At 41.6% G+C, this 27,385-nt stretch overlaps 1 protein-coding gene across 6 annotated transcripts in view; it reads left to right on the top strand.

Moving 5' to 3' along the window:
- Positions 1–27,385, top strand: part of PAG1 (phosphoprotein membrane anchor with glycosphingolipid microdomains 1) — a 144,123-nt gene that overhangs the window by 52,507 nt on the left and 64,231 nt on the right. The window contains exon 3 of one of the 6 annotated variants that reach the window (XM_027608036.2): positions 14,934–15,076. The exons of the other annotated variants lie outside the window; for them this stretch is intronic. The gene's annotated coding sequence lies outside the window, so the exon portion shown is untranslated. The remainder of the gene's footprint in view (positions 1–14,933; positions 15,077–27,385) is intronic. 6 annotated transcript variants of the gene reach the window in all.

Raw genomic sequence — 27,385 nt, 5'->3', positions numbered from 1 at the left:
TAGAGCTTACAAAAGATTTTGAGAGAGAAGCACATACCCATTTAAGAGTTACCTGTACACTGACATTAATACTAAGGGTCAGTTGGATAGATTGTTCTGCCTTGATGGTAGACTCAAGCAAAGGCTTGTTGTGGCATCCTTTTTTGGTAGTGTTATTTAATTTAGCCCTGTGAATAACTCTTTCCAAAGGAAGGCTTTCTTTTTTGGAAACGTTCTACCTCTTAACCCCCAACTTAAGCCCAGAAGCCAGAGTCTGATCTTGTTATGTCTGGGAATATCGATTTTCCACTAACGGCTGTATTTTACATGATAATGAATCCAGTCTTTTCTACAAATCTGCTTCATTTATGCAAAATAGATAAAAATTGGAACATGTATGACTCAAAGTATTTTTTCAGGCAGGAAAGAAGCTGCTGTGGAGCCTGCATATAATTTTATGGGCCCTCATGTCAGGTGAACCAAGGAAATGTTTGTTCGGTGGTCATCAAAGATAATGTTTATTGGATAGTTTTAGGTGGACAGAAGACAGCTTTTGAAATTCAGGGCCTTTGCTACTTCCTGTCTTAGAAACGTCAACTTGATTTGGACTATCTTTCACACTTTGAAGGAGTAACCTTTCATACAGTAGTGGCCTCAAAGCATTAACAGCCTCCTGCTCACTGATTTTCAATATTATGGAAAAGTTATTCCAAATTGATCTTAGCTATCAACAGAGAAAAGGCAGAAAATTAAATTAGCAAGGAGGTGTTTCAAAAGCCTTTTGTGAGTGCTATAGAGTCTCTCAAAAATCTAATCCTTGAGAGAAATTTATTTTGTTCTGAAAAGAATAGGTTACTTTCCCAAGAGATGCTAAGATGCCTTTCATTTATAAGAGATGGACTATAGCCTATGAATGGAATAGCAGGATTTTCAATTCTTTCATTTTGCCATCAACTTGCTGTAATTTACCTTTAAAAAAACGTGTAAGAAGAACATTCTGGTACTGCTATGTTCTTTCACCTATTACATAGAATTAACTCTACAGACTAAAGATAAGGCATACTAATTAATAGTCCAGCATCTCAAAAGTGCTCAGCTCTTGGGATATTTATTGATTTCTGTCTTTGAGCTTTATAAAAAGGTGCCTTAGATCCCTAGAAACAATGAGCTGTTTAAAAATTCTAAGTTAAGGGTGAGTTTCTCTGGGTGAATAGTGGGAAAGAAACTTGGCTTCTCACTAATGGACACAGTTTTGAGTTTGGATCTAATGCCAGTGGTCTGGGACAGAAACACAAAAACTTACTTGCTTAATTTGGACTAATAATCAAATCTTTTATTCTTTTCAAAAATAGGAAGTTAGAAAAAAACATTTAGGCTTTCTAAGTAAGATAAATGTGCTTTAAAGAGACCTGTTTACAGATCCCAGTTTAGCTTTGGAGAAGCAGTAGACTCCTTCAGGAATTTAATGACCATCCCGGACTATCTCTAAAGAAGGACTCATGCACAGAAAGCTTTGCATATAATTGCAGGCAGTCTATAGACCCTCCCAAAGTTGGCCAAGGACCCTTTGGTTATCTATCTATAGGGCCCCAAATAAGCAAACCCTGATTTACACCTCTAAGTAGGAGCTATGGTTAATTGTTATGCTGTAAATACTGGTCATTTAATCCTTGGCATTAACGTAGCACCCAGGGCATATTTGAATGTTTTGATGAGTTTTTTTAAACAAACAATGTTTATTTAGTCCTTTAGCAATGGAGTATATGTTTAAGATTTTGATGGCTATTAAAGAAACAGTTATAAAGCTATTTATAGTTATAGGAAATAACTATAGAAATAAGCAAACACATTTTACGTGTTATGAATGCCGTTTGCCCTTATATAGCCTAATCATTTTATTTTCTCTTGCTCTGCCTTCCTGGCTTTTCTTTAATATCAAAATACTAAATTCATTTCATGGGTAGGAATAATTCATCCCAGCATTCATATTCTTTTGGAAAAATTAAAACTGACTTTAACTCCATTTTAGCAACAATTGATAATTAAATATATTTAATAGTTCAGTATATTTCATGTGATTATTGAACTTTTAAAAAATGTTTGAAAAAATAGTATCACTGGTAAAATAAAATATAAAAGTTCATTATTTTTACTTATAACTTAGATTCCCTTTTCTTTTTAGGTTAGTAGCTTTTCTTGTACTTCTTTCTACCATATATGTATATCCCTATGCTAGCCATTGTTTCACATATCAAGGAAAAAAGTAAAAATATGTCCTTACTGAACTGAATAGAAATTGAGAATTACATGTTTTCAAATTCATATCATACTAATTTGCCTTATATTTATATGTTCTTCCTGGGTGATCTTATCCAGTCCCAGGGCTTCACTGTCCTCTAACTCAGGTTGGCAAACTGTGACCTATGGTTCAAATAAATACATTCTGACACCTGTTTTTTGTAAATAAAGTTTTATTAGAACAGACACACTCATTCGTTAGCTGTTGTTTATGGCTGTGTTGATGCTGCAAAGGCAGAGTTGAGTAGTTGGTGATAGATCGTATGGCCTACAAAACTAAAGTATTTACTGTCTTGCCCCTTACAGAAAATGATTGCGTACGTGATCTTGCTCACTACTTCAAACCTTCTTCCTGAGATCTTAATTCCTAAATTTAGCTGCCCCCAGATTTCTCTACCTCCATGCCCCACATCCACCATAAAATCAACACTTCCCAAACTGAGTTCTTCCTATGTTTATTTCCCACCCTAGTTGGTTCCTCCATCTGAGTTTCCTATCTCAGTTGATGGCACCACCATATGCCCAGGGTGCTTCTCTCCTTTATATTATTCATGCCTGATCTGTCACTAAGGCCAGTCCATTGACTATCCAAAATATACACATGCCTGACAGACAGTAATCTAGGCTTTTAAGTAACCAGTGCTTATCGTTCTTATGCTCTCAGGCCCCCACCTGCAGTTAGACCATAAATTCCTTTTTTGGCCTTTTAGAAGTTGCCATAAACTATATTCAGAGAGAAATAACTGTTGGCATGTTTCCATCAAATAAGCCATGGAGAGATGGGTTCATTTTTCAACATTAGATACTGCTTCACAAGTAAGAATTTAGGAGTGCTAGGAAGTCAGAATATTGTAAAATTTGTACTTTTATTATTTGAATACACTGAGGAGAACATGACCATCTGATTTACTGAGTTGTCACTTTAAAAGTATTCATCGATGTTTTAAAATTAAATCTTTGTTCTTTGTACAGGGTCTCATTGGCTGGGGTATGAGGAGTTAAAACTCTAACATTAGATTACCATTTTTTTTTTGGTTCATCCAAAGAATACATTCAGATAACAAATGCATTTCTATCCTCATCAGTATTATTTGACTATTATTTTAAAGTTTGTGATATTATTAACTGCATTCTCTTTTATGAATTTAAAATTATGCCATAATAACTGACGAAGAGCATAGAAGAGCATAGTAAAAATAAAGAAACTTTGAAATGCAAAAGGATTAGTGGGTATAATAAATATCCACTCAGAGTTTTAGCAGTTTTGATCTTGGCTTTATTTTACCCAGCAAATATTATCATAGTACTTTAATTTCAGTTTCTCTATCTGAAAAATTATGCAGGAGCAGTCTTTGTTTTCAGGAACAACAGTGATGCTTACAGCATTTAAGTCCAAAGCAGAGGTCATAAATTAATTCTAATCCTCTGAGCAAAGACATTAGCCTTTGTGTAACGTTAGGATTTGGGCTTGTTCACACAAAATAATCCCAAGAATAATAGTTCCCCATGCTCAACGGTGATCTCAAAGATTAATATTTTTCTCTGGTTAATGATTCTGTAATACATTAATAGGCTCCTCCAAACACTTCCTGAAATTTTAATTATCTGTAGACTCTCAAAGCTGTATTTTGATCAGGCATGGAAAGAAGTGATAGAGCTCAATTACTGTCAAATTAAGGATGATTTTACATTCTGATGTAGAGAAAAATGCCACCCACTAGCAGACTTCAAAATAGCTGAAATGCTTAGAGAAAAAAAGTAAGTGGTTGAGGACATTAAGCTACACTATTGTCTCCATGCCCTGTGGGTCAGGTGGTCTGGTGCTGCGAGGTGGCTGCTATCTCTAGCACCGTCACTGTTCTCTCTGCTGCTGGTGCTGGTGCTGCTGGTGCTGGTGGTGGTGCTGGTGCTGCTGGTGCTGGTGGTGGTGCTGGTGCTGCTGGTGCTGCTGGTGCTGGTGCTGCTGGTGCTGGTGGTGGTGCTGGTGCTGGTGGTGCTGGTGGTGGTGGTGCTGCTGGTGCTGCTGGTGGTGCTGCTGGTGCTGCTGGTGGTGGTGCTGGTGCTGCTGGTGGTGCTGGTGCTGGTACTGCTGGTGCTGGTGGTGCTGCTGGTGCTGCTGGTGCTGGTGGTGCTGCTGGTGGTGGTGGTGGTGCTGGTGCTGCTGGTGATGCTGGTGATGCTGGTGGTGGTAGTGCTGGTGGTGCTGGTGGTGGTGCTGCTGGTGGTGGTGCTGGTGGTGCTGGTGCTGCTGGTGCTGGTGGTGGTGGTGGTGGTGCTGCTGCTGGTGGTGGTGGTGCTGCTGCTGGTGCTGCTGGTGCTGCTGGTGCTGCTGGTGGTAGTGGTGCCGGTGGTGCTGATGGTGCTGGTGCTGCTGGTGCTGGCGCTGGTGGTGCTGATGGTGCTAGTGGTGCTGGTGGTACTGGTGGTGCTGCTGGTGCTGCTGGTGCTGCTGGTGCTGCTGGTGCTGCTGGTGCTGGTGGTATTGGTGCTGGTGCTGCTCCTGGTGCTGCTGGTGGTGCTGGTGGTGGTGGTGCTGGTGCTGGTGGTGCTGGTGGTGGTGGTGCTGGTGGTAGTCGTGCTGGTGCTGGTGCTGCTGGTAGTGGTGGTGGTGGTGGTGGTGGTAGTTGTGCTGGTGCTGCTGGTGCTGGTGCTGCTGGTGCTGCTGGTGCTGATGGTGCTGGTGGTGGTGCTGGTGGTGCTGGTGCGGCTGGTGGTAGTGGTAGTGGTGCTGCTGGTGCTGGTGGTTGTGGTGCTGGTGGCTGGTCCTGGTGCTGCTGGTGGTGCTGGTGGTGGTGCTGCTGGTGCTGGTGGTAGTGGTGCTGGTGGTGCTGCTGGTGCTGGTGCTGCTGGTGCTGGTGCTGGTGGTGCTGGTGGTGCTGGTGGGGGTGGGAGTGGTGGCACCCCTGGGACCTCCCCCCGAAGCTGCAGGGCAGCACAGAGTCTCCCTTCACGGTCTCACATAAAAATCACTTTCAAGTCTTTAGTGAATAGGTTTGAGCAAGTTGATAGTCCCTTTCAGTGATCTTTTTCTAAGAACAAGGCAGTTTGGGGCAGAACAAAGAGTTAGAGGCTTCTGTTATAACTGTGGCGCCGATAGGGATTGTGTCGCCTCAGATGAGCCCCTTAACTCTTCTTCATACTTGAAATGGGAAGATGAATCCCTACTTGATGAAAGTTGCAAAGGATAGGAATGGTGTTTGCGGAGCCCCCTGGCAGGTGATAGATGCTCCAGGATATTGTGGTGGTAGTGGTTGTTGATGTTCTAGTGATGACAAGAAGGGTAAGAACATCCACAACTGTATTTGAGGCATTGCCCGTGTTAATTCTAGATCATCTCTGTTCGGGTTTCTGATGTCGGCCTTGTCACTTACAGGTGCTCTAGTTAGCTGAGGGAAGGAAGAGCACTCTCAGTCTTATAAATAAATGGGTCTTCTCTGGGGCTGTATTTTCTATCATATAAGATCATGACTCCATGTCATTGAGAAAACTGTGCAAAAGTCATGCAGATATTCGTAACAGCACTTTTTTTTTTAAATGAAGACATGAGAGATACTTGCTTCAACAATGAGGACATGACTAAGGATATAAAAGTAGATAATATTTTATAGTTTTTTAAATGATGTATGCAAGGGCTCCTGGGTGGCTCAGTGGGTTAAGCATCTGCCTTTGGCTCAGGTCATGATCCCAGGCTCCTGGGATCGAGCCCCGCATCGGGCTCCCTGCTCAGCGGGGAATCTGCTCCTCCCTCTCCCTCTGCCTGCTGCTCCCCCTGCTTGTGCTCTCTCTCTGTTAAATGAATAAATAAAATCGTTTTTAAAATAAAATAAAAATGGCTTATGCAGGCTGTTTTGAAACACAGAAATGCATATCTGATATAACTGAAAATGGTCATTATGGTGTTTCTTTGCGGATGGCAACTTTGTAGATATTTCTATAAAATTAGAGACCAAAGGAAACTTGAGAATACAATAAGTAGAGTTATAATGTTCATGGTTTCTTTATTTTCCACAAAGTTGCTTACCTTTATAAAAATTATGACTGTCTTGAGCATGTCATAACCTTCATTTGCTCATTCTAATGAGAACGTGCATTCCATGTTCCTAATGACAGGTTTGAAGAGGAACTCTTGGAATGAAATTATTGTGTAAATGAGTCCTCTTTTTCCGGGTTGCCAAAATCCGGTATAGGTACCATAAGCCAAAGAAGGTGGGAAGGTTGAAGAGAAGATTTAGATTTTTAATTAATCCAACACAAATAGAGAAACACATAAATAGATGTATCGTGCTGTAGCAGTTTATGTGACAATTTGGGACCTCCTGGTCTAGAAAAGCTTAAGTAGTCTTTAAAGGGCAGCTGACAGTGATGTATATAAATTAGGACTTCTGTGTGTTCTCATTTTTCCTTTCCTCTTATCACATCTAACAGGGACTCTAGTGCGGCAGTGTTCATTTTACAGAAGAGAGCCATGCCCTCGGGCGCCGCGCAGGATGCTTAACTTGGGCTTGTAATACTGTTGGCATCACAGTGTCTGCCCCAGCATTCAGACATCATCAGAGACAGTTTACAGATGGACAGGGAAATATGCACTACCTAGGATAGAATGCTGCATTTGTTAAGAGTTTTTTTAAGACACCGATGGACTTTGTCTCAAGACAAGAAAGGTATAAAGCAAATATAGAGTTCCAATCATCTAGAGGGAGAAGGTGGTAGAAGGGGACGGACCCATAAAAACACACCTTGGCACCCCTCTCTACTTGTTCAATTCCAGAAGATTGATAACTCCTGGAGGGGCGAGGTGGGGGTTTGTGTTTCCTTTGTAATGAGCACATGTTCTGCTGTGTTCTGCCAGCTTCCCAGCAAGAGTGAAGCTACAATTATGGGGTCCCCTCTCTGGCTGATTGACTCAGTCACCTACTTTTCTTTTTCCATTGCTTCGTTGGGTTTCTCTACATGATGATTGCTTGTCTTTATTGCTACCTGGAAGGAAACCTGCCTGAAATCCAAATGGATTTACGACTCATTGATTAATTTATGGGCAAAGATAGATAAAAAGCAACAGGGGTGCTCTTCCTTTTCCTTTCATGGGTCTTCTCTCTCATATTTTGACATTTTATGACAACTGCCCTCATGAAGAGGCAACCTCCCATTAAAACTGTGGCTCGAGAGCTACAGAGTGGTGCTGGCGCCCGTGTGTGATTTTAGATATGTAATGCCCCAGACCTGAGCTTCAGAAAGGGTCTCCTCTAGCTACATTCTCATCACTGTGACTGTGTCAATCTAAGTTTATGTCGTTAGGTACGTTTTGACATTTTGGTACATGAATGAGGTAGACTAATTTATGTGATTAAATTCTCATTCATTTGATAGAAGATTAAATGCTTCATTTAAAAATGCCAAAGGATATTTTTAATTTGGAGTCTCAATTTTAATTGAAACACTATCATTTGAATTTGAGCATTGAGGAGTAACAGTGAAACATGTTTTTAATTTTCTAAAGTAAATGATTAAGCTATATTAATTTTAAAGCAGTCTTCCCTAGCATTGCTCTTACAGGAAAAATATTTTTGTTTTTATCCATATATAAAATTAAAATAGTACATTGAATGTGCCATATACATGTTGATGACTGGTCCCGTGTCAATTAGGATGACCTGGGGGAGAGGCCAGGGACCATCTCTAACCCAGCATCAACGTGGGGTTTATTACACAATAGGTGCTCAATAACTATTGAATCTCCAAATGGGGGTCAGCAATCTGAAATGGAGTACCAGCCCTGCCAGTCCTTAGGAACATCACCAAACCTCTCTGAGCCTCAGTTTCCCCATTTGTAAAGCAGGTATAATATTTACTGTGTTGTTTTAAGGGGATACTGTGAGAGTCAAAGGAAAAATGTGTGACACGTCTTTGAAAACTGGAGAGGGTTTTCTATAAGTAGTCATTACCAGCATTATTATTGTGTTTCAAGACTGCTTCTTAGTACCATATGTTTGTTAGTTCTAGCATCAGTTAGCTAGCATTCCATAAAAGCATACTTCAGTAAAAAAAAAAAAAAAAAAGATTGTGTGCCGAAAATAAAATTGAAGAGAAATTAGTAATTTATCACATTAATTGACCTCTAAAGTTTTATTGAAATACTGTGTTTATTTTAACATAATTGTAATCACTTATGTGTTTAATTTGCTTTTGTTTTTTCATGGAGGGACACTCAAAAACAGACCCTTAGACAACCAAATCATTATTTCCCAAAAAACACGGCACATTGGTAGCTTTTTGTGTATATGTGAGGCTTTTTACGTAAGAGTGAGATAATGTAATGTATAACGTGAAAGTGTAAGGTGTAGGTCAATGAAAATTTGGCTTATGATGGATTACCATTACTGTTTTGGAAATTAGATTTGGATATATATCACATAAAATTTACTCTTAGATGTGCTGTAAATTCAGTGACAGGGTTTTGTTGAAATGAGATCTTATGAGTTTTGATGAAAATCAGTATCCACCTTATCTTTTATTCTCTCTTCTTGCTCAGTGTGCAGTTAAATTTACTCTGTAGGATCACAGTATTTAGCATATATTAATTTTATATTTACCCTGCTTACATTAACTTTATGCTTAACACTGCTAAGTGATACCAAAAATGCATTAATAAAGTCCTAAGCATTAGCTGAACTCACAAGTATTGTAGTCCTAGGTTTTGTTTTTAATCTTCTCTATATCCTTAATTGGATGATATATTCATGATTGAACCCATCTGAGCATATTTTTACTGTACATTGGGCATTGTGGTGAAGCCAAAGACTTATGAGACACAACCCAAAATTATGTCCAGGCAGAGATATGGGACACAATCTCACATCAGTTTTTTAAGCTATCTAATCAGTATGTATACTACTTACATATATGAATGATGCCGGAGCCTTCGATAAAAACCACAATAGCGACACCTGTCAGACCCTCCCAAGTTCTGAAAAGAAAAAATTAAGAGATAAGATAAAATCATTGGCAGCTAAGACTTAAATATCACCTTTAGTACTAGTAAAGGTCACTTTGGAGTGCAGGGTTTATCTGTTGATCCCGAACCCCGACAGGCCTCTCTGTGGGCGTAAAGGAGCCGCTCACACTCTGGCACGAAGATCAGAGGAAACCACATCTACCCAGAGGGCAGCCCCACTCCCTAGAGGAAGAAGGGAGCTGCTGAGCCTGGGGTACCTCATTCGTGCTTCCTCCAATCACCCCTTAGAGAAGTCACTGCCCCTTCCCCTCATGGAGTGAATGGAGAGGTAGAAAGCTCCAGGAAAGCCCCAGCAGTGTTATCTGCTTGAACTGTGTTGTAGAGAATGGATTCACTCCCAACAGAGGACAGGTAATACTTGATGCCATAGGAACTGAGCAGAATCAAAGGAGGGAAGGAAAAGAGTTTATGTGCCATGCAAAGAAGGACCTTCAGGACTTGGAGCTAAGTGGTCAGGAGGAAGGGGGTAGAATATTGTGGGATGGCACAGGCAGGGGAAGGTGGACTTGTTTGGAGAGGAGGTGACACAGGGCTGGGAAGTCCTAGGAATTTAGGAGCTCCCTCCTTAGCTAAGGAGCCTTCAGAAGTGGTACAGAGTATTTCTCTGTGAATGTGTGTGAGAGATGGTTTGTTGTTGTTGTTGTTTCTTGATTGCATCCTAGCACATTGAACTCTGAGAATGTTTTTTCATCTATTTGCATGGTTCTCTCCGTAACTTAGCTAATTACATGTAATTGTATGCTTTCCAAATATGTGTTGAACTTGGTGACAAATCATCAGATTTCAGTTGCTAAGAGTCTCATTTTTGGAGTGTGTGACCTATATAAGGACATGTTACAGAGCAAATGACTCCCTGCCTTTCCGTGATTAGCATCTTTGTGGTTACACAAAAAGCTACCTCTAAAATAGAGTTCTGAGTCAGTTTTCAAAGCTGGACTTGTACTATGTGTCAATCTGGGTGGATCCAGTGGAATCCTGCTCAATGAGTCATGCTCAAGCATGTTCATGAACCAACAGCCTATTGATTTTGAAGGCTTTTTTTATAGTATACATTTCTCCAAAATAAAGTCCTTAGACATGGGGGCTTCAGAGAATGGTAACAATCCATTATGGAATCATTTATTACATAGGCTTTGTTGTTCCATGTGGTAAATCATGTTTGCTCCAAAACAGCGGTACTTTTAAAAAGGAAAAAAAAAAATCTCTTCAGTACAGTGAGATTCTGAGATGACTGTATCCTGTACCCTGTAAGCAGTTGCTAACTCTTGGCTGAATGCTCTGGGTGTGGAATGGTGGGACTATGTGACTGCTTCTCTGTCTTCAAGAGGTTTGAAATTTCACTGGGGAAATGTGACAGGCATTTACATTATAGTTGGTGAATACAAACAGTATATGAATAAGCCCCGTGTTGTCTGCTTTTTGTCATTCTTTGCCTTGTTTATTCAGGAAACTTCTTGAACGGTTTGGCAAGTGTTAAAGATACCGTGTCTTTTGCCTGACACTGTGACAAATGTTCCTGTCTTGACTTACCCCAGAGGTAATTGGATTCACCATATAACTGATTTTCCCTCCACTATCTACAGCTTGGTAGATTTTTGTAATTCCCCTTCTTGGCTATCATTTATCATTTTATCTTAGTTCCCTCCTTGCTCTTGTATTTATTGAACTAAATACATCTCTACTATGGCACAGAGAGAAAGAAGAGAGAATTGGATGCTTGAAGACAAAGGAAGAGTTCTGAGGTCTAATTAAGTTGCTACATCTCGGCTATAGGATGGTCCGAGTCCACAGTGTACATGGGCCTGATGTGAAATGGCCTGGTGGCTGTCATGTCTTCTTTAGGATGCTGCAAACATTACAGGATATGGTTTTTGTTTGTTTTCTTTTTCATCAGTGCAGAGGATTTATTTATTTTTTTTTTTAATCTATGTGGATGTTTGGCAACTAAAGAGTTAACTTGTTTTAATGGCAATTCTTATGGACTGGATTGAATTAAGTGTATCATGCTTTTTTTTTTTAAACCGCTTTATTGAGTTAAAATTCACATGTCCTACAATTCAGTCGTTTAAACTTTACAGTTCAGTGGCTTTCTGTATATTCAGAGTTTTGCAACCATTATCGTGATCAACTTTAGAGCATTCGTATAACTCTGAAAGGAAACTCCTCATTCCTTAGCTGTCATACAGTCTCCCCATCTTCCACATTCCTCCCAGCCCTAGGCAACCACTGATCTACTTTCTGTCTCTAATGAACCACTCTAATGAAGGAAGCATCAGCTAAAGTTTCTCAGTGTGACTGATTAGAAGAATGAATCTCATCAAAAATAATAACAAGCTAGAAAGCAGTCACATAGTCAGTGTATGGAGAAGGGCTCCTCAGCCCTTTTCAGTTGTGTGCGTCAGCCAGGTGCAGTCAGCAGCCCTGACCTATTCTACTCCACTTCTTTACACAAGACATGTTTAACAGGATCAGGTCTAGGACACATTGCTTAGAGTTCATGGCAGTGTGCACTGTTTACCCAGAAAAATCCCATTTTGGACATTCTCTGGGTGGGAACTTTGCTAAGGTAATGGGTCTACCCTCAAGGAGCTCACAGTATAGAAGAGCAGAGAAGAGAGGGATGGAGGTGTATAAACAAGTAGTACAAAATAACGTCAGAATCCTCTAAATACAGCACAGAGGGTACTCCCAGGATAGTCATTTATGCCTGGGGAGCCTGGCGGGGAAACAGGATGTCCGAAACAGCTCCTGAAGGAGGTGGCTCTGGGAGGTCAGCAAAGGCACGCTTGCAGTGCGTGCGAGCATGGGGAAGGGGGTGTGGGTCGAGGGACCAGTGTGTTCAGAAGCAAGGAGGTAGGAAGCATCCTGGAGCCTTTGGACATGAGCACATCTGGCAGTAGGGTGTTGTTCCCAGGAAAGCTGGGGAGGAAGATCCTGAGGGCAGTGAGCCACTGCAGGGAGGGTGCTAGGTGAGAGCTGAAGAGGTCGGACTTTACCCACAATATTAATTTCCTGTAGCTGCTATAACAAAGTGCTACAATTTGGGGGGCTTAGAACCACAAAAACTTATTATCTCACATTTCTGGAGGCTAGCATTCCAAACCAACATGTTGACAGGTTCAAGCTCCCTTTGAAACCTGTAGGGGAAAGATCTCTCCTTGCCTGTTTTCGTTCTGGTCGCCCCAGACATTCTTTGGCTTGGGTCAGCGTGGTTCCCCTCTCTGCCGCTGTCCTCACGTGGTGGGTCCCTGTGCTTCTTCGTGGTGTTTTCCCCCCATGCACGCCTGTCTCTGTGTCCAAATTTCCCCTTTATATAAGGACACCGGTCATATTGGAATAGGGCCTGCCTTCATGGCCTCATTTTAACTTGATTACCTCTCTAAAGGCCCTATTTCCAAATGAGGTCACATTCTGAGGTACTGGAGGTTGGGACATCAACATACACTTTTTAGGAGAGAAAATGCAGCCTGCAACACCCACCAAGCATTAGGGTGTGATGGAAGGAATTTAAGCAAAGGAGTTGAGTGATTATATTTGCATTTTAGTAAGTCACTTGGTCAGCTGTGGAGGATGAATACAGAGGAGTCAAGAAAAGTTGGGAACCTGGGAGCCCAGGTGGCTCAGTCGTTAAGCAGCTGCCTTCGGTTCAGGTCATGATCCCAGGGTCCTGGGTTCAAGCCCCGCATCGGGCTCCCTGCTTGGCGGGAAGTCTGCTTCTCCCTCTCCCACTGCCCCTGCTTGTGTTCCCTCTCTCGCTGTTTCTCTCTCTGTCAAATAAATAAAATATTAAAAAAAAAAAAAGAAAGAAAAGTTAGGAACCTTTTGGCCTTGTCCAGGCAAGAAGTCTTACAGATCTTGTATGCCTGACCAAGATAATGAGGTGTTACTTTATTCTTCACTCATCAAATTAAAAAAAGAGAGAGAGATCCACAGATCCACAGCAGCACTGGAAAGCCAGGCCAGACATACCACCAGCAGGCAAAGATACTCAAGAATCCCAGAAGGTATTAAAAGGAATTAATCTGATTGGCGGTGAAACCCAACAGAACAGAGAAGTGCATTCTCTTTTATAGGCTCGTAGACAATATATTAATACAACATTGGCTTTAGGTCAGTGAGGAGACGGAGAATGAAGTGAAAAGCGCACATGCCCTTTGACTCATCAGTTCCATATTGGGGAATCTATCCTATCCATATCCTCACAACCAGAGATATATATGCAAGAACAATCATATAACATTGTTTCTAATTGAGGAATACCAAAAACATTTAAATATCCATTGCCCCAAATATAGTATCTCCATACCTTTGAATGTTCTGTAGTTATTCAAAGGAATGAGATAACTCTGTATGTGCTAACATGGAAAAGTCTCTAACATCCAGCAAATGAGTACAATGAAACTGTTGAACAATTCCTAGTGTAGGGATGCTCAGTATTACCAAATATGTAACAAAGAAAGAAAAACCCTTTAGATTTTTATATCTTCCCACATCTTTTTAAGTGTTTTACTCAACTCCAAGTTTGCTTCCTTTAGGGAAGGAAATGGGATTGGGGCAATAAGGTGAAAAGGAACTTTCATTTTTCATGATAGGTCTTTCTGTATTCTGCGAATGTTTTCAATCAGCATGTATTATAACAAAACTGAAAATTTACTGTAACAAACATTCAGGGGTGTAGAACCTATGAGATTTGGCCAGTAGGTGAATGTGCTGAACAACAGGAGGGAAGGGAAAGGAGAAAGGAATAGAATGGAATGGATGAAATGGGGAGGATAAATTCAAAACCCCTCAGAAATAAAAGGGCAACATTTTATTTTTATTTTTTTAAAGATTTTTTATTTATTTGAGAGAGAGAAAGAGAGAGCACAAGCAGGGGGAGCAGCAGAGGGAGAGGGAGAAGCAGGCTCTCCGCTGAGCAGGGAGCCTGATGTGGGGCTCGGTCCCAGGACCCTGGGATGGTGACCTGAACCGAAGGCAGATGCTTAACCAACTGAGCCACGCAGGCGCCCCAAGGGCAACATTTTAAAGAGAGAGCTCTTTTTTTTTTTTTTAATCAAGCAAACAAAAAAGAAGGTATGTGGGGGGCCCCTGTGTAGCTCAGTCAGTTAAGCGTCCAACTCTTGATTTCAGCTCAGGTCATGATCTCAGGGTCATGAGATCAAGCCCCGCGTCAGGCTCTGCACTGGACATGGAGCCTGCCTAAGATTCTGTCTCTCTCTCTCTCTTTTCCCTGCTCTAAAAAAAAAAAAAAAAAAATGAAGGTATGTATCTTACTGTAAAATAGATCTGGCGATTACAGTTTGAGAGGTAGGATTTCTGCATTTTCAACTACAGTTGGCAGGACCATGAGCATGGAAAAGCAGAGCACCATGAGCTGAGAGTTGGTTGCAGAAATTAGTGTCATCCCCAGAATTACTTCTGAAGAGTGTATAAAGCCACCAGTAACTTAGTGCTAGCTCTCTACTGATTGCAGATAAAATAACAGTCTCAGGGATGGTGCATATCTGTGGAATGGGACGGAAAACTTTCCCCTTTAACTCATTTGTTCCTCTCACTTTTCCTTCCTTTCTCTCTTCCCTCCTTTACCCCTTCCTGTCTTGCATGCCCCACACACCCACCCACGTCCATGATACAAACCTGCCAGGCTGAAAACAAGGTGAAAAGAAAAGGAACTAAAAAAGAAGACAGTGACATCCAAATCAGATAAGCACCTCCAGATGAAGAGATCTTCTGTCAAGAACATGATGTGAAAATTTTGTGGCCTACTTAGCATCAAAAATGTGATAGGTAATACTAACAACAGAAAGCTTGAAAAACAAGTGACAATAGAGTTTCCAACATCTGCTCTTATTTATTGTTTATGAACAAAACACTTTCATCTGCATTATTTCATGGAAGCCTCATAACTCTTTGAAGGAGGAAATGCTTCCATCTCTTTATGGGAAGGAGCACTGAGTCTCAGAAATGGGCAAGAGAAGTAGTTAGGGCTCAGAGCATATCTGCTAACATCTCAGCTGTCTTTTCTAACACTCTAATGTCTGACATCCCTGATACCACACTGATTTGTCTCTCAGGCTAAGTCTTTCAGACATTATCCTTCAAAAACTTGTGTTGTCAGCTGTCCTAACTTTGAAGAATCACAGAAGTTAGCAAAGTGTATTAATTCATGTCATTTATTGAGTAGAGTGGTCCTTTGGACAACAACAAAAAGCTTGGTAAGAAGAAGGGGATAGATTGTGCCCTTTTGCAGGGGCTAACCAACAATAGTTTACAAAACAAAAATGTAGAATTTAATTCCAGAAATAATTGTTTCATCACTCATGATGCTAAACACATGGGGTACAATCATAAGCTGTGAGCAGTGGAAGAAGGACCGTAGAAATGGGTTCCGTTTTAGCCAGGCTCTGAGGTATTTCCTGGTACTAGGGCCACAGATATTGATGATACTTGTTCAGATGAAGAAATAGCTGTTAACTGTTTCACTACTTTTTAGCATGCAAACCCAGCTTCTCCATCTGAAGGGAGAAAGCAGAGAAGTTATCACTACAGAGATTACCTGCAAGAGGGAGAAGTCTAGTAAGAAAGTCATTCACTAATCGATGTTCACTTTTTAGAAGTTTCCAGACATGACACTACTCAGCTGCCGTCTTGCCCTCAAAGTCATCAAAAAGCTACAATGTACACATGGGAATGGAAATGGAAATTAGCACCTGAAATAAATTGAGGGCCACAACAGCCCCCCCACTGAGAGTTGCCTGGCTCCTCCAAGGACCCAGCTCCTGGGCTGAGACCCCTTCTCCCCTGCAGCGTGCCTTTCAAACAACATAAAGCTCTGACAAATGGCAGAGCAAGTCTCTGGTTGCTCATTCTGTTAGGTCTGAGGCTAGTTTTGTTACAGCACACCTTTCTTATTCTTTCCTCTCCGGTGGTTTTGTATAGATTTCCTTACCTCTACTATTTCTTAACTACAGGGTAGTTACCATGGCAACACCTGTTGATGGCAGACCAAAAAAAAAAAATAATAATTCTTCAATGAGGAAGCTGTTCTGTATTTCTTGCTTCTGGCTCTCAGTTAGATTTAGGGGACGTTTTTGTTCTTTCTAGGCTCCTAGGTGACACCAGTTTCTCCATTTGGGCAGATTGATATGGAAATTGCTCTTAGCTCTTTCTGTGCTAAGATACAACCTCTGGGAACATTTGTTTTCTGGTGATTTTTACTGACTATAATAGAAATTGTGTCTTTGTCCAAGGGAGTTCACATCTTTAAAGCCTGGGGTTTTTTCTCTCCTTTTCTCTCATTTTTTTCTTCCCTTTCCCCTTCCCTTTTCACTTGATCAGTTAGATGGGCTTGTATTCCTTCTTCAACCAAAGGGCCACAATAGCAGAGCCCAGATCCTGTGGCTCACGTAAAATGCCATTAGTCTGGAAATCAGAACAATGAAGAAAAAAAAACCTGGGTTTTTTTTATACATCATGCCAATTAGTTATACGGGCAGTTTCATGAAAATATGTCCTAGATAGTAAATGAAGAGACTTAAAAAAATAACAGTATGCTCAAGGACAGTCATGTACTATGAGATGCTAGTATCTTATTACAGAAACTTAGCTATATCATAAATAGTACAAATTTAAACAGGCATTTTGGTATGCCTGTTCTGGATAGGGCAGTGTAGCAGAATCTTTGGATGAGATTTAAAAAAAAAAAAAAGGCACCAACTCTGAAGCCAAATCAGTGGGTCAGGGAGAACACACACACAGGTCGCGTACGTGACACGTGGTGAAGCCACCTCTTTATAAAGCACAAGGTAACAAAGGAAGAGTGGCCTAGGTTCTGTTCATGGGTCAGACCCTAAAGAGCTGTGTCATCACAGCTGGGCCCTTGTTTCCTTATTGCTAAAATGAGTTGAGCTGAAATACTGTGGGTTTGGTTTTAACTCTAAAATGATATTAGTCCAACTCTGAAATAGGCACAAATGCTGAACAGTAGAACACTGGAAGGGGAACCAGAGCAGACTTTTAAGCCTGAATTTTGAGTGACTTTTCAATGACCAAGAAGAGCATAAATTAAGCAAGAGGAGGAGTCGGAGAAAAAACGAAATGATCTGTTAATCTAAATATAATATGTCCCAATAAAGTAAAGAATTCCTTAGAAGCTTTGATCAGTCCAAATTCTTAAGGCATCCTTTCAAAACTTTCCTCACAATTAAAGGGAAAAAAAAGATTATTGAAAGTTTTCTCTTTAATTCGACTTCATGTTGTTTGGTAATTATTCCCTTAATCGATTACTGAAAACAGTGTTTAAAAATACAAATTCCCTCTTTGAGATTGTATCATGAATTCTATGAATTATGTGAACCTCCCTGTTATTTCAGTGTTCACTTGAATTTATATAATTAAGAAACATCTCCAGGATAGCAGCTGGTTGATGTGTAAACCTTCTTTCTTGATAGGAGAAATGCAGAGTAATGACCCTTGCCTTGCTCACCCTCATCTCTGTGCCTTTAAGTCAGGACTCCAGTGTTAGAGAATGTGACCATTTTTCCATGCACTGCCTCTGTGTTGGCGTCCTAGGGTTGCTATAGTAAAGCACCACCATATATAAAGGTGCTTTATATATGGGTGGATTAAATGTCAGAAATTTATCATCTCACGGTTCTGGAGGCTAGAAGTGTAAGATCAAGGTGTTAGCAAGGTGTTCTCCTTCTGAAGGTGCAAGGAAAGGTCTGTCTGTTCCTGACCTCTCTTTTAGCTGCTGGTGTGTCCTTGGACTGTGGCTGCATAAGATCTATATACAGAATGCCAGCCTACCCACCCCCGGCACACACACACACACACACACACACACACACACACACACACACACACTCTCTCTCTCTCTCTCTCTCTCTCTCTCTCTCTCTCTCTCTCTCTCCCCCCCTCTCCCCTACATATTCCTCCAAAACTCATTTACTTTATAGACAACAATCTTTAATAATGTGGAAAGCTGCCAGGAAAACAACCCGAGCTTGAATGTATTCCCTTTTTTTGACCCCACAGGCAGAGCCATTGCCTCAGGCCAGCCCAAACAACACAGCCAGTTCTGCAGAACCTTCAGCAGGAGGGGTTGGGGTGGGGGGGTGCTCTTTCTATCCTGAGCTTACTCCACAGCCTGCAGCTGGGACTTGTAACAGTGAGTAGATGTCTATGAATTTGGGTGTGTCTCAAAAGCATACTTGGGCAAACTTCAAGTTAGTGTTTGACCCCCACACCTTTCCCAGCTTCCTGGGGAAGGTGCCCCTACCCCCACCCCATACATACACACCCATGCAGACAACTCCCGGGAAAGCTCAGTGATCAGGGACCCTCCAGCCCCCCACTATCCCTTGGTGATCCCAAGACTAGAGAAAACAGAAATTACCGCTCGCTGGGAAATGTCTAAAGGCTCATCTGAGGCTCTGTGATAGACAGGGAGGTGTGCCAAGTGGCTGCCCAGTGAGGTACCCACCAGGAGACACAAGCCAAAGCTATAGGCTCTATGAATGGCCACTTAAGTTCCATTCCAAAAGACAGCATCCCAGATAAAATAGAGTGGAAGGGACTGGAGTAGTGTTTACTTTTTGTTTTTAGCAAGGAAATAACACTGAAAGGTGAGTAAGGGAATGAATGAATGAATGACCTCTTTAATTGCCGTGTTTGTTTATTTAAAGATTTATTTCTTTACTTAGAGCAGGCATGGGGTGGGAGGGGAAGAGGGAGAGCGATAATCTCAAGCAGACTCCCCACTGAGCAGGGAGCCTGAAGTGGGGCTCGATCTCACGACCCTGAGATCATGAACCTGAGATCATGACCTGAACTGAAACCAAGAGTCAGAAGCTTAACCAACTGAGCCACCCAGGTACCCCTAATTGCCCTGTTTATTACTCCATATTTATTTACATTGCCTAAAGGAGGATGTTTTTAAATATTTATTTTACTAATTCATTAACTAATAAGTAGAGGAATCAATTTGTATATTTTCTGTTCACTAAAGCAACATTTAAGTTCCAAAGCTAATCTTTTAATTGTTAGTGTTTGTGCTACCTTGCTTTATGTTTGGATGTCTGAGAAGCATGCAACTTTCCCTCAAATACATTGAATTTGCATATTGTAAACTATTCTATCTTTTGCCAGGAAGGAAGGATTTTTTTTTTCCTGTTGAGCACTTTGGTCATTTTGATTTTTTTTCTCTGTTAATATTGAAACTGCAAGAAATTCAAGTCCAAGCCTTGCTTGGGATGCATGCTTACAGATAGGGCTTATAGGAAATAGTGTCGTGTTTAGGCCTCTTTCCAGGTAACATTCTTTCAAAAAGGTTTTTGCTATTAAAATGTCATTTGTTAATAACTCAGTGTGCATATTGTAATGGTATCCATGCTTACCTGGGTCCTGTACGTTGTGGATAGTGTGAGGATACATGCTTAAAGGATTTTTATCATCAGCTCCCCAGAATTCAAGAAAAGTATGTTCTTCTTGGAAAGGGGATTATTTTTATTAAACCACACTATTTAAGAGGATTTTCAGAAGGAATTATTTTCCCAGTGTCATACTTAACATCTTTTTGATGCCTAAAAATTTTGGGGTTTTTTTTTTTTTGGCTTTCATCTTCTCTTCATAGTGGCTTCTCTCTGGCACCTCTGAACTTTTTTTTTCTGTTCTCAGCCAAGAAAATTAACTCCCTGAATATACTCTTTTCTAAACGGACTGTTGCTTTGCATACATCAAGGATTTCAGCTCTTAGAACGTGTGAGAAATGGGGCAGGAGACATCAGATGGCATGAAAACTAGAACCGTTCACACCGAGAATCCCAGGAAGGCTGCAAGTGTGAGCTAAAGCAGCTGGGGGGGGGGGGGGGAGAGGCGGGAGGCACAGCTGGGAAAGCCGGCAAGAAAAAATGGCCAGAAAACACAAAGGGCTTAGCGAGGGGAGAAGTGCAGCCCAGGAAGTCAAGAATCCTGGGATGAGGGAGGAAGAAGCATCCGTCATAAATTATGGTTTTCCAGGATTGTTCAGGACATCGTAGCCCAGATACATTGGCTTTAGCTACCCTTTTGATTGCTATACCATTGAACATATTCAGTATTATTTTCTTGCATGATTATGGTGAAGGACTGAATATTGAAATTTTCATGGAAGGACATGTCTGTGCTTTGAGATTGATCTCTGTGATATTGACAGTTTACTAAACCTAGCCTAGAATTCAGTTGGATTAATAAGAAATAGCATGCATTAGTATATAGATATATTTGTGGGTTTTAATACCCACAGTGTATCAAATTGCTAACATTTGTCATTTGGACAAATAGGGGGTATGTGTAATTAGCTAGATTAATAACTGGTTTGGTGGGTATATCCAGAGGGAACCCATGAATAAATTGCTCTCTTCCTAGGGAAAGGTTTCTGGTATTTGAACCCAATCCTGTCCTAGTCAAGATTAGGCCTCAGTTGGGTACAACTGTGCAAACGCATGGCCCAAAGGTGGGAGGGAGGGCTAATGTAATAACAAAGAAATAGCATTCAAGAACATCGTGACATTTAACGCAATGACACAGATCTAAGAGGCAGAAATGGCATGGGGATGACGTAAGCACCTCACCATCACACCACCCATTAAATTGCAAAAGGGAAGGAGGAAAGATTTGGCTTAGCAGCATCATATATGAAAGAAAGTTAGATTTTGTTTTAGTCAAGTATAAGATTCATATATCGCAACAGTCTAATTAATGTAGCTGGTGAAAAAGCTCCTGTGATCACAGGTTTTCTAAAGAAGACTATAGTATCTGCACTGACACAAGTAAGTGTCCTGTTCTCTTCCTCACTGACCAAGTGCTACTTCATCCGGAGAAGTGCCTTTGAGCTTGGTCATTGGGAAGAAAACAACCAAAAAACGAAAGTGTTGGCCCCCAGCATGTGTCCTCTGCTTCCCCCATTTCTTCCCCACTTGTCCCTCTGACATGCATCATCTTGCCCTCCCCAAGGCTGAGCTTGTTCTCACCGGAGCAGGAAACCTCACTGAAGATGTTTAAACCTAGTCCCCAGGGTGGTGGAACACATCACTAATTGTGTTCTTTCTATGCCTTGCCCACTGAATGCAGTCTTGCTCGGTGCTGGCTGAACTGTTGGTTGATTGGTAGTCTCCCATGCTGAGAATGGTATTGCCCCAGTGCTGACCGCTCGGATGACCAGTGCTGCAGTCCAAGTGGCCTTTATTGCCACCCAGGTGTAGGACCTCATATCCCAGGAATGACTTCCAGATTCCCATGGTACTCACTCCTTGACCTTGCAAGTTTCAGCTCTTGCTGTCCCTTCTAAATGTCTGGGACTGAGTATCTGTTTTGGGTACCGTGGTCTGTCTTGATCTTGCCAGGAGATCTTCTCAAGAAATTGCAGCTCTTACCCTAAATCACTGCCCAGTGGCCAGATTCTGCAGCTATGCTTAGATGCCGGGATGATAATGGACCACTGTCCTGAGTTCACCAGCCTATTATTACTCCCATTCCCCTAGCACCATCACTGTGCTGTTTCCTAAATCAGATCAGGGTTACCTTGTCCACTGGGTGTTATGCTTGGTTACTGGGATGCTCCCCTAAGTCGGGCTTTGTAGCAGGAATGGGCTCTTATGAGCAGGCCTGGCCAAGGCCTAGCTCTCTCCTTCTTCCAGCTCATAGCTTTTTTGAGTTAGGGTAGCTGGTACCCAGAACTCTATTCTTTGAAATGAAGAAGGGGAAGGTCAAGGGCAGGAGAAGAGGAACTTGTCTTTGAGTACTTGAAGGGTTGCCATGTAGGGAAATTATTTGACTTGTTCTGTATGGCCCTAGAAGTTAGAACCAAGACTCCAATGAAATTGAGGCCACTAAGTCACTGGGTGAAAAAGAACCTTCTTTACCCCAGCTCAAATCTAATAGCATTTGCCAAAGACAGAACGAATTCCTTCTGGGAGCCCTTCATTATGGAAGGGATTCTGGTATAGACTTGATTAGCAGATCTAAGTTTTGTTTATGATTTGTTTCCATTGCAACGTGGATAAAAGATGGTATTTACTTGGGTGGCGTTTGCATGTGTGATATGTTGCTGCGGTCACACACCAATCATGAGTGACCTGCAGTCCTGCTCCTTTCCTTGTCTTCAGACACTGCCCAGGAGAGCAGCTTTATTATAACAATATCCTCGAATCTTCTCTGATTTTTAAAAATTAACTCACTCATTCAGTGAATAAATATTCAATGTTGATTATATATTAGGCACTGCAATTCATTCTGTGCTCAGTACTTCTAACTGTCATGTTTAACCAAGTCCTTTCATTATTGTACTTATAACCTGGAGGTCACAGACATTGTAGAAAGGGTTCAAGTATCAAGTGGGGTTGATTTGTAGATCACCTTTAAGTTTCTTTTAAATTTGAAAATCCTTAAGTGAGCATGATTCTAGTCTCACAGTGAGTGGATAACCTGCCCCCAAGTATAGTTTTTAAAAGTCAAACATGAATTTGGAGTTGGGTTGCTCCAGTCTGTGCTACCGAGTCCCTACTTATCTACCCAGATAGCAGGGGGATCTGCTGTCAACATCATCACTGTTGCCTTAGAGAGGACTCTAAGGGCATCACTTAAAAAAACAAACAAACAAACAAACAAAAAACAAAAAGAAACCATTGCTCTTCCTACACCCTCTTCCCAGCAGCGCCAGCTGGGGGTTGGGTCAGGCCATCTGTCAGGTGCGTAACCCAGCCCTCAGGGTCCCAGTGGCCCAGAAACTGAACTCTTTGTCAGTTTTTCTGAGTGGCTTTAGCTAGAACAAGCCTTCAGGTTAGCAGGCAAAATGCATCATGAATTATCAGCATTCACCTGTTTGAGCCTTCTTACGAATGTCATCATCTGTGTTAAGAACCTGCTAACAGTCCTAATGAAAACTCTGTCAGTGAACTAGGTGTGGACGACACAGTGCTGAATTTGGCATTCTACTGACATAGTATATGCAGGGGGGGAGGAATATTGGAGTAGACCCCTCGCTTCACAAGTCCTATAGTTCCATTCAGTGGAAAAAGAAAGCAATATGGACAGCATTGGATTTCTATTTGATTGGGTCAGTCATCATTTGCAGTGACTAACGGCTGTCCACCCTTAGTTATGAGCGTGAAAGGGGACCTGAAAGGGGCACTTGGTCCGTGCAGAATGATGCTCCGATTGTCTCAGTCCGAACGCAATAGCTGGCCCACAGTGATTCCAGCCCGACTTACACTTGGGTTTGCCATATTTATTCCAAGTTGATCTGGAAAATGACTGACATTATAATGTTCACATTTCTTGGAGTTCATTTTTGGGAGCGGCTTTATTGAGATAGAATTCCCATGCCATACAATTCACCCATTTAAAGTGGACAATTTAGGAGCGCCTGGGTGGCTCAGTCATTAAGCGTCTGCCTTTGGCTCAGGTCATGATCCCGGGGTCCTGGGATCGAGCCCCGCATCGGGCTCCCTGCTCCGCGGGAAGCCTGCTTCTCCCTCTCCCCCTGCTTGTGTCCCTCTCTTGCTGTGTCTCTGTCAGATAGATAAATAAAATCTTTAAAAAAAAATAAAGTGGACAATTTAATGGTGTTTAGCATATTTACAGAGTTGTGCAACCATCCCACAGTCCCTACCTCAGAAAGCAGCTCTGTCCTCCTTCGCTATCCTCCCCATCTCCTGCAGCCCTAAGCAACCGCTAACCTACTTTTTGTTTCTCTCTGCCCATTTTGGACATTCCACGTAAATGGAATCATAGAGTATTTGGCTTCTTGTGTGACTAGCTTTTTTCACTCAGCATATTTTCAAGGTTCATCCATGTTGTAACATGAGTCAGTGCTTCATTCCATTTTATTGGCCACATCTTTGATATGGATATACCCCATTTTGTTTGTTTATTCACCCGTTGATGGCTATCTGTACTGTTTCCACTTTGGGGCTATTATGAATAATGCCACTGTGAACATCCATGCACAAGTTTTTGTGTGAACGTATGTTTTCATTTCCCTTGGTACATACCTAGGAGTGGAATTACTGGGTCCAATGGTAACTCCTCTGTTTAGCTTTGGGAAGAAGAACCATGCTGTTTCAAGGTGACTGTATCATTTTACATTCCCCTCGGCGGGGTACGGAGGGTTCTGATTTTCCCACGTCCTCACCAACACTTGTTACCATATAGACTTTTTGATTATGGCCGTTCTGCGGGGGATAAAGTGGTATCTCATCTCATTGTGGTTTTATTTTGTATTTCCTTGATAACTAATAATGCTGAGCATCTTTTCATGTGCTCATTGGCCATTGTATATTTACTCTGAGAAATGTCTGTTCAGATCTTTTTCCTAGTTTTCATTGGGTTGTCTTTTTATTATTGAGTTATAAAAGTTCTTTATATATTCTAGATAAAAGTCTTCTATCAGATATGATTTGCTCATATTTTTTCCCATTCTTTGGGTTGTCGTCACTTTCTTAATAGTGTCCTTTAAAGCAGGAATGTGTTTAATTTTGATCAGGTCCAATTTATCTATTTTTTTCTTTTGTTGCTTGTGCTTTCGGTGTCATATATAAAACTCCACTGCCAAATCTGAGCTTATGAAGATTTATCCCTATGCTTTCTTATAAGGGTTTTTTTGTTTTAGCTTTTAAATGGAGATTTTTCTTCATTCTGAGTCAGTTTTTATATGGTCTGAGTTGAGGATACAACTTCATTCTTTTGCATGTGGCTATCCAGTTGTAGATTTTTTTGTTGTTGAAAAGACTATTTTTCCCCATTGAACAGTTTTGACACCCTTGTCAAAAATTAATTGGCCATAGATATACAGGTTTATTTCTGGATGGTGCATTCTAGTCCATTGATCTTTATGTCTATCCTATTCCAGTACCACACTGTCCTGATTACCTTGTTTCTTTGAAATATTTTTGTCATGAAATGCATATTCTGAAAATGCGAAATTATGTACCACCTTTATGTTATTAGAATAACTGTCAAGTTATGTGCTCAATTTTCAAATTAGACTCTTTACTCCCACCTAGTAATAGAAAAAGCATTTGCAAACATATTATTTCTAATACATATTAATAAGATTTGGCATTTTAAGAAAAATATTCTTTTCATTTCTTTCTTTTTTTTTTTTTTTCTTTTTGCTGTAGCAGTTTGATTTAGGTCATCCAGTCTTGCTTCTAGTTCTAACAAATTCAGGAGAGTTCTCTGGGACCGACCATGATGACATGGGGAAGTGGAGATGTTTACATTTGGAATCCACATCTAAATATATCTGCATGGCAGGGTTTCAGGAGGAGGTTTGCTTTAAAATCTAATGAAAGAGCAAAAGGTGGTTTGGGAAAGGCTCTTGTCTGTCAAGCCCTCACCCAGTGAAGGCGGGCCCTGCCCTTTTAGTTTGCATGATTGACAGCGGAAAGACCTGGAGTCGGGTCAGAAGAAAATAGCCCATGATTGTGTGTCTTATTCCAGTCTTTTTAGACTTATTTTTTTTAAAGATTTTATCCATTTATTTTACAGGGAGAGACACAGCGAGAGACGGAACACACAAGCAGGGGAGTGGGAGAGGGAGAAGCAGGCTTCCCCCCAAGCAGGGAGCCCGATGCCGGGCTCGATCCCAGGACCCCGGGACCATGACCCGAGCCGAAGGCAGACGCCCAACCACTGATCCACCCAGGCGCCCCTCTTTTTAGACTTATTAATGAAAATAAAATAATAGCCGAATGCAGTGGCAAACAAAAGGGAGCCATTTCTCACTTGGTAACTGTCAGGGAAACAATAGATGTACCTCGAGATGGTATAAATAATCTGCTGACTCTGCTATGAAAGAAAGCAACCTATAGTCTAAGATGATCATATGTGGTCCTAATAATAGAACATCACTAGATGCAGATCTAGAAGGCTCGTGTTGTACTCAGTTTTTTATATTCAAATCAGGAATTGTATCTCAGTCTGTTAAAATAATTGAGAAGTTCTGAATCTTAGTTAATAGCTAGGATATTCCCCCTTATAGTGTAAGCTCATTCATTCATTCATTCCGTCACCTTCCCCTACTCCCTCCCACACTGCACTTATTATGGTGCCTTACGTCAAACAGAGGTTCAGTACGAGAGATATTTGTTAGGAGATGGGGAGAGACGTGGAGAGGAAAGCCTGGGCACCAAAACTAAGGCAAAACCATGGATGGGATGAATCAGGAGGGCAATGAAGGGAGAAGGCATCCCTGTCCTCCCCTCTCCCATTTCAGCACGTCTTCCTCATTCCCACAGTGAAGTGAGTGAAGGAACGTCGAATCAGGAGATCTGCGTGCCATTTAGGTCACACGGTTCCTGTGGTACTGAAGATGCTCCTTTTTTTCCCCTAAGATTTATTTGAGAGACAGCACACGCACGCACAGAGGGTGGGAGGTGGGGGGCATGTTGCAGAGGGAGAGGGAGAGAGAGAATCTCAAGCAGTCTCTACACCCAGTGGGGATCCTGACACAGGGCTTGATCTCAGATCTCACCACCCTGCGATCGTGACCCGAGCTGAAATCAAGTGTCAGATGCTTTACCAACCGAGCCACCCAGGTGCCCTGAAGATGCTCCTTTTAATAAAACATTCTTATAATTAAATCACAGCTTACTTTATTTAAAAGCATAAATAGGGCGCCTGCGTGGCTCAGTTGGTTGAGTGACTGCCTTCGGCTCAGGTCATGATCCTGGAGTCCCGGGATCGAGTCCCCCATCGGGCTTCCTGCTCAGCGGGGAGTCTGCTTCTCCCTCTGACCCTCTTCCCTCTCGTGCTCTCTATCTCTCATTCTCTCTATCTCAAATAAATAAATAAAATCTTTAAAAAAATAAAAATAAAAGCATAAATACTCTGGGGTGCCTGGGTAGTTCAGTCATTAAGCGTCTGCCTTCGGCCTGGGTCATGGTCCCAGGGCCCTGGGATCAAGTCCTACATCGGGGCTCCCTGCTCGGCGGGGAGCCTGCTTCTCCCTCTCCCTTTGCCTGCTGCTCTGCCCACTTGTGCTCTCTCCCTATCTCTCTGTCAAATAAATAAATAAAATCTTTTTAAAAAAATTTTAAAAAAGCATAAATACTC

This window comes from Zalophus californianus, chromosome 4 (genome assembly GCF_009762305.2).
Source record: "Zalophus californianus isolate mZalCal1 chromosome 4, mZalCal1.pri.v2, whole genome shotgun sequence".
NCBI lineage: Eukaryota > Metazoa > Chordata > Mammalia > Carnivora > Otariidae > Zalophus > Zalophus californianus.
Note: the sequence above shows the minus strand (reverse complement) of the source record. Positions and strands in the feature narration are given on the sequence as shown.